The sequence below is a fragment of the Alexandromys fortis genome, unplaced genomic scaffold, assembly GCF_014885135.2.
Source record: "Alexandromys fortis isolate MF-2015 unplaced genomic scaffold, M_Fortis_MF-2015_v1.1 scaffold_97, whole genome shotgun sequence".
In the NCBI taxonomy this organism is placed as follows: Eukaryota; Metazoa; Chordata; class Mammalia; order Rodentia; family Cricetidae; genus Alexandromys; species Alexandromys fortis.
This window is the reverse complement of record NW_026067981.1, coordinates 6,071,662-6,079,962: the sequence shown is the minus strand read 5'-3', so window position 1 is coordinate 6,079,962 and position 8,301 is coordinate 6,071,662. Positions and strand designations below refer to the sequence as shown.

At 41.0% G+C, this 8,301-nt stretch overlaps 1 long non-coding RNA gene across 1 annotated transcript; it reads right to left on the bottom strand.

Annotated features, from left to right (window-relative positions):
* Nucleotides 1-2,635: 2,635 nt before the first annotated feature.
* On the bottom strand, nucleotides 2,636-7,479 carry LOC126511277 (uncharacterized). Its single transcript, XR_007594636.1, has 3 exons — nucleotides 6,973-7,479; nucleotides 6,259-6,483; nucleotides 2,636-3,025 (listed from the first exon to the last, which is right to left on the bottom strand). It is a non-coding gene; the product is annotated as an uncharacterized lncRNA (long non-coding RNA).
* Between the last annotated feature and the right edge of the window lie 822 nt (nucleotides 7,480-8,301).

The following is an 8,301-nucleotide window of genomic DNA, read 5'->3' as shown; positions in this document are numbered from 1 at the left end:
CCAAGTGCTTGCCTCCCTCTCGTGAGGAGATGAGCCTTCCTTTCCCTAAAGAACTTATAAAGGTGGCTCCATGTTGCTGGGAGATTCTGATCATCCTCAAAACCTTTCCCTACACTTTCTCATTACATTTAGTACACTAAATCCCAGCATGCCTCAAGGAAGATATTAAGAACTATAGCCCATGAGACAGATCACACACACACAGAGAGAGAGAGAGAGAGAGAGAGAGAGAGAGAGAGAGAGAGAGAGAGAAAGAGAGAATAAATTACAAGGTATAACTCTTGCAGGTGAGTGTTCAGATCTGGGAGGTGGAGCGTGTGCATGAGAAAGGATCTTAAGGATTTGGATAAGGATGAAAAGGATATAAAATTATAACTGGAAAATTTTACTGATGACAATAGTAACAAAAGTTCTAAATTTAGTAGCATAATGGCAAGTTTTTTCACAAGTATTAAAATCAGTCTTTTGAAATTTATTAAGACAATATGATTAGAAAGAAATCTGTATTTTTCAAATCATGTATTTTCCATTTTTAAGACTGGACAAGAATTCCAAAGGTAGTTGGTAATTTTATGAATAACTTAGTATTTTCATAGTCTTATAGATTTTTCCATTTAAATGTCCTCTTGTTAAAGTGAAATGTTAGGATATTAAAATATACTTATATTTTCATTAATGTAACAATATGACATGGTAGATATTGAAGTATTAATTTAAAATGTCATACCAAGAATTTAACTTAGGTGAAATTACAATACATAAATATTGATATTAAAAATATAGAAAATATAAGTAGTCATATATCTTAAAGCTAAATTGATTGAATATGATCAAAATATAATGTTCAAAAATTTTAAAGAATAAATAAAAATATTACATAAAAATAAGTTGATAGTTTCAGGAAAATACTCCTGCCATACACAAAAGCCTTTCTCTATATGCTTCAGGGGTAAATTCTATCAGCTACACAAAAGAAGCCATGATTATGGTCACAAATGAATCTTCAGAATATGGAGGAAGAAAACCTTCATTTTGTTAAAGGCTTGCATATGCAATATTGAAATCGGACAAAACATCACTAAAAAAAGCTAGCATGATGATTTACACCTGCAATCCTAGCAATTTCTGAGACTAAGGTAGGACAGTATTGAATTTTCGGCTAGTCTAGGTCATGTAACAAGACCCCCCCCCCCCCAAAAAATAAGAGGAGGACAATATCCCAAGAAAAATATTTAAATCCATTATTACATGAACATACAAAATCCTTAACAAAATATAGTAGTTCTTATCAAGCTCAAATGGAATTTATCCTACAATGCAATGTTTAATTAATAATTGAAAATCGATTGGGAAATTGATCATAATAGGTTAAAAACAAATTATCTGATTATCTAAGTAGAGCTATGAAAACTTGTCAACCCGGAATATATATGTATAAAACATAAATATTTATAATAAAAATATCAGGAAAACTAGGACTAGGAGGAAGTGTTGACTTGGCAATGATTGTCTGTTACAGTAATTACACAGACGTGGGGTTGAGAGCGACAGAGTAGAGCTGAAGGGAAAGTGTGAGGCCTCTACACAGAAATTCATTTTCAACAAAGATATTAAGGCAATTCAGTAAGAAAAAGAAATAAACTCAGAAAATTGCACCAAAATAGCAGCTACAACGGAGGGGCCAAGGGAAGACGAACCTTGGTTCCTGCTGTCACTATTCTAGTTAGACCTTTAAAAAAAATCTCTAGATGCTGAGGCTGGTAAGGCCAAGTGGCTCTGGGCTTCCATTTGCTTCCTTGTCTATTCTGTTTGTCTTTACTTCTAATGTTTCTTTTCAGTTTCCTTTGCTGAGAGGTTACCCCATTTCATTTTCAAACGCCCCACTGTTTTTAGATTTCTTTTTCTATCAGAATAGCCAAGCAGAAAACATTAAAAAAGGTGAAAGGCAAGCAAGTGCACACACACACATACACACACACACGTGTGCACGCAGATGGACATACACACATACACACACACGTGCACGCGCATGAACACACACACAGCCTCTTCTCAGAATAATATGTTCATGCACTCACGAGTGACAGATCGAATAAGTCACATGACCAGTCCTAACATCTAGAGGCTTTTGCTCTTCCGTAGCAGAGAAGTGAATTATTGCTGAATTATAGTATAATTTCATATACTTCACTTGTTGAATATTTAAAAGTGTATTTGTTCCACTTTGGTGTAACTTCAGTTGATAGAATGTCAATTCTTCATTAAAAGTAAATTTTCTTTAAGATGGTATATTTAAAAATTATCACATGGAAAGCAAACCCCAAAGCCAGATTTTTTTTCAGTATTCTACAACATAAAGCATACTGGTAAGCTGTAGTTTAGTTTTTGTACTTGTTGAGCCCTGCCTCTGAGAACATGAAGGTTTTCTTTCCTCAGACTCAAGTGTGTTCATGTCTTCCAAGGCCCTTTCCTGTGTCAGGCTAGTCCCCCACCTAGTCCATGTGACAGGGAGAAACAAGCAACTTACAGTACTTTTTTTTTATTGAAAAGAAAAAAAAAATTTCTGCCTCCTCCCAGCCTCCCATTTCCCTCCCCCTCCTCCCGCCCTTCTCTCCCTCCCCCCACTTTTCTCCTCCTCCCTCTACAGTCCAAATAGCAGTCAGGGTTCCCTGCCCCGTGGAAAATCCAAGGTCGTCCCCCCTCCATCCAGGTCTAGGAAGGTGAACATCCAAATTGGTTAGGCTCCCACAAAGCCAGAACATGAAGTAGGACCAAAACCCCGTGCCATTGTCCTTGGCTTCTCATCAGTCCTCATTGTCCGCCATGTTCAGAGAGTCCGGTTTTATCCCTTGCTTTTTCAGTCATAGACCAGCTGGCCTTTATGAGCTCCCAATAGATCAGCCCCACTGTCTCCGTGGATGGGTGCACCCCTCGTGGTCCTGACTTCCTTGCTCATGTTCTCCCTCCTTCTGCTCCTCATTGGGACCTTGGGAGCTCAGTCTGGTGCTCCAGTGTGGGTATCTGTCTAAAACAAGACAAAACAACAAACCAAAAAATTAAATAAATAAATAAATAAATAGACAGATAGATAAATAAATAAATAAAACAAAAACAAAGACAACAAAACATTGTGTCACTGAAAACAGCTAGTCCCAAACCTCTCTGTCCTAAGGACTGTAGCAGGAACCTTAGCTGGCTGCCTTAGCAGGGCTTTGCCCATGGTAGGTGCTGGATGGTGCTGGCACCTGGTTTAATGGTATTATGTTCACCTGATCTCTCTGTTGGGCTGTTCCAGTCAACGCTGTCAAATCAGCCCCTAGTCCTGCTCCTTCCGGGGTCTGGGCAGGGGTCTACCATGTGACAGGGCAGAAACTACCTCAGGAGGTCTGGCAATGCACTCATGAGTTGACTTTTTCAGTAAGTTCTGAGGAGCTATGCTTCTGCCGCCAATCCGCAGACCACAGACCATCACTTGGTCAAACCCTCTAAGGGCCCGCTCCAACAGTTATAAATTCCCTGTTAGCCACCCCCTATTAATTAAAATTTTTTCTTGTTTGTTGTGTTTAATATCTGAATTTGATTAATATAATTTTTAGAGTTTGAGGATTTCATACATGCATATAAGTGCAAATCCATCCCTCCTTTTTGGCTCCAATTCATCATTTTAAGGGATTCCCTTGAGTAAGAAAATGATAACTATGTGTTCAGTCACATTTTTTTGTGTAAGTTTTATAGAAGATTTTTTTAAAATTGGTATTTAACAGGGAAGTTTTATTTAACTGAAAATTAACTTCTGTGACCTGCCTCTTTCTTCTGATGGTGACAGATAAATGGAGTGTCACTGTATTATCATAAAATAATAGTTTGGAGTCGTAGACTCCACGGGACCTCGATTTGACCTAATGAATATTGATATTACTTTACCCCAGCAGCTCCATCTATAAAATGTCAATATTGTAATTATACTTGATTCTTGTTTAATAGGAGTATTTTGAGGTTAAATGGGAAATTATTTAGGAGCCATCTCCAAGGCCTTCATTGCTGTAATTAAGTTCCATATTTATGCAGGTCTTGGCTCCTAGTTGCCTCAGACCCAGCACAGACATCGTCCACTCTCCCGCTCCCTGGCACACGGGGAAAATGTACAGTGTGCCTGGGGAAACCAGTAGTTCTCTGACATTAAACACATCCCTCGTTTGCAGAAAACAGCCTGTGACAAAGGTCTAGCAGCTCCATTAAGGGCACGCTAACTGATGAGAAAAATATCAGTACCTGAAAAAACAGCATAAAACCACCAGTTCATAAGAACACAAGCTAGTGCCGTAAACTAACACGTGAAGCCTTCGGTCTTGTCATTTATTTCTTAGAGACACAGAAATCAAAGTACTATTTCATTTATGAATTACTACAGCAAGTGCCTCTCTAAATGATAGCATGTATTAAAATCCATAAAAGCTTTGCTGTCTGTGGCCCTATACAACTGTATCATGACATGACACCTCTATTTCTCTGCAGTATGTATCCGGGTTTAAAAACACTTGTATCTTTAAGATACAGAAGTTCTTTTGCATCTATAGCTCTCATGACAAAAATGCTCTCCTAGAGTCCAGAGAGATGGCTGTGTTGCTTGTAATTTACTTTCAGATCCCTCCGTGGGGACAGCAGGAAGGTGCATCTTTCTGGCAGGTGCAGCTTGTATTTTAATTACCAAAAGAGGGAGCGTGTATCCTGGAGGGGACCACCTGGAATCACACACCAGAGGGGACAATGGCAAATATGCAGAAAATTCAACTATTACATTAGGGGTATTGGAGTCCTTTTTTATTAGTGTGCAACGACCAACTGATACCCAATGATGAAGGTCTGCTCTAAGGGTTCATTAAACACAGTGTGCCCAGCAATTTTATTTCCATCTTCTTTTTCTGCTTTGGGTGTGCGTGTGTACACGCCCATGTGTATGTTCACATTTCTTCATAGTTGTGTGTGTACATGTGTGTAGAGGCCAGAGGTCAAAGACTATTGTCCTCCTAAAGCACTCAGCAGCTTCTTTGAGACAGGACCACTCTCTGAAGCTGGAACTCAGTCAGCTCAACTGGCCAGCTAGCTGACCTCCATGGTCCTGCTGCCTCTGTCTCCTCTACCCTGGGATAACAAACTGGCTAGCCTCCACATTCCTTCCTCCTGCCTCCATCTCCTCGGTCCTGGGATTACAAACTCGAGAGCCTCTGTGGCTCAGATCATGTGAAGAGTCTTCAGGAATGTGGTCAGTGGATAATGGAGTCCCTTCCGTCCATCTACTAGTTGTTATCACGTTAGCAGTGCTCACACAAGATACTCTGTCCACTCTGAAAAGACTTGGTATTTCCTACTGTTCTTTCCTTGGACCTGCAAAAGGAGAGACAGCAAAGACCGGTTCCTAGGGACTCCCCTTCTTTCTGCCCTTGCCCCCCACCGGACATGTATTTTCTTTACAAATTTGGGACATGTATAGAACAGAAAACCTGGCCAGCTGGCCACCTAGCTCATGGCCTATGTCTTTGGATCCTCACCCCACTCCCAAATGAAAACCTTCCCTTCTTTTCCTCCAGGGAACAGCGGCTTGGGGAGTCCATCATTTTATTCCTAATTGCTTGGGAAGTGGTATAAACCCTGTGGAGCACATCAAATTCTAATCTATTTTTGTCCCCATTAATTTCCCGCCCCTTTTCATTTATAACTTGCTCTCTTTGCTCGGTAATGTTCCCTTTTCCCTGATGGATTTGTAAATTCCCTTTTTATTCCCTTCTACCCCCTGGCAGGCATCAATTCAATCTCCAGAGAGGGTTTTTGTATGTTCAACTTTACATTTTTCCGGAGCCTCCGCACTTGGAGGAGGGGGTGCAAGGGTGATCTGGAGACAGCTGGCCAGTCTGACCTCCAGCTCTGGCCAGTTCCCTCACCCCGCCAACCTCTCACATTGGTATCCTTCTACAACAGTAAGCTGTGTGGGATTCAATTTTATTGCCAGCAAAGTGGGACTCGAGGTGCCTGCCCACTGCTCAAGTCACAGGCACGTGGTATAAAGCAGGCAGTTAGCTCAGTCCCTTCTCAGACTCTCCAAGATTAGCCTTGTTGTCCCACTGCCCTGAATGGTGAATATATAAGTTTCAACCATGCCACTCAGTGTAAGACAGACGAGAATAATGTTTCTCAGATAAATGACCTACAATCCCACCCTTGTTCAAGAACTGGGAAGTTAAATCACAATGACTACTAGACCTTGCTCTGGAGGACATTGCAGAGATGCCAGGGATAGTTCTTAGGTCTCTGGACCACAGATGGCACAGCTCTCCACACCTGATCCAGACTGTCATGGTCTCCTGAGTGAGATGGATCCACTGGGACTGATGTCACAGAGGATGTGGATGGAGCCCGGTTCCCAAGGAAGACCAGCCCATGTTCCTAAGCAGCAAGCCATCACTTCAGCCCCTTTCGGTACTCTTACTGAAATAGATTCGCAAAACAATAGTGTATGTTTTTCAAAGTATAGACTAAAGGTTGCCATCAAAACAAAGAGCCAGTTACATGGAAAATCTAGCTCCTGCTGATTTATGTCTAGCTCTAATTCTATAAAAATATGAGAAGAAAAGGCAGTGCAAAGAAGGGGAGTTTTAGAAGAAATGCTTGAAGCCATTTGCCTTCTCAGTTAGCCCACTATCAGCTTAGGTTTTCACCAGTGCTAGGTGCTTTACTTTTTCTTCGGTACAGTTGGAAAACAAATGTTTAAAGCCTCCAGGGACTGCTGAGTCCCAGATTCTAGGTTCTCCTCGTGGTGCCTACACCATTAAAGTTTCATACTCTTATAAGCATTCTAATTGAATACATGTGTGCTTCTGAAAAACTTTTATACTAATGTGTTGGCTTTAGTTGCTACCATCAGCGATCAATTCTCCCTAAAGTCTGCGTGTTACCGTGAAAGAATTGCAAGCCTACCTGGGTCTGGCAGATAACAGCTGTGTCGAGGGGCCAGGCAGACAGGGAGTACGTGGTGCTCTGAAGAACTGCAGCATCCATTTCCACAGAAAGCATCACAATTAAAGAAAGGGGAAGCACAATCGCCGCGCTGAGCAAGCAAACTCGGTGCAGAAGACCCCGCCCCACATCCTCTCAGGATTTTATGAGACTGTTTTCCCTTAGGCCTCAAGCCTGCATTTCTCCTCGGCAGTTAAAAACAGATACCAAAAAAATGTCCGGACTGAGAAAAAGAAGAATGAGCGAGCAGAGGAAGAAGAGGAAGGGGAGGAGGAGGAAAAGGAGGAAGCATTATCGCTCATTTCTTGTTCAGCAAGGACATTGTGACACATTGTTTCTGGTCTTCCTGTGAACACTTAATATGAGGGCACTACCATGCACACATAATCCTATTTTCCACTAGTTAAAAGATATCTATTTTTTTAATTAAAGTATTACATCATTCCCCTAGCTCCTCTCTCCAGCCCCTTCTGCCACGACCCTACCCCAAATTTATCGCCCCTTTCTCTTTATTATGTGGTCTATATGTATGAATATGAGTAAATATATGAGCACAGCTAGCTGAGTCTGTTTAGTGTTGCCTGTTTGTGCATGATTTTAGGACTGAACACTTGGCCTGGAATAATCCATGAGGAGCCTCATCCCTGGGAAAGGCTACTTCCTCCTCTCTCATCCCTGGGAAAGGCTAATTCCTCCTCTCTCAGCAATTGTCAATGGCTTGTCACTTTTCATCTAGGGACAGGGTCCCAAAAAAGACAAGATTGTAAGATTATTTTCCTAAGAATGGTTTTAATAATCTAAATGGAACAAAAATGGCTTTTTTTTTTGAGCTTTCAAAACTAGCCTTTTCTTCATTTGAATAGGAATAATGTTTAATATATTCCAAGGTGCTCACATCCACTGTATCAGTCAGGATATGCTAGGTTATGCTGGAGTAATAAAGAGCTCCAAAACCTCAAAGTTAAACATAACGAGAACTCTTGTATATACTTTATGACCATCAGATGGGGGAGGTCTATTTTGCAGTATGGTGACTTAGTGGCCCAAGTCATAAGAGTCAAGATTTATCTCAGCCTGAGGGCCCACAAGTATCACTACAATGAGAAGAATGTGTGGCAAACCAATCGAGGTTTGTTTTAGTTTTTATGGAGACTGACATATAGCTCTTCTGCTCGTAATTCACAGGCCAAAGCACTTTGCATGACAGCGTCTATCAAGCAAGCAGGGCACAACTCTTGTCACATAGCAAAAAGAACCAGAACCATATTTGGAACTGTCACTAAGTTATCA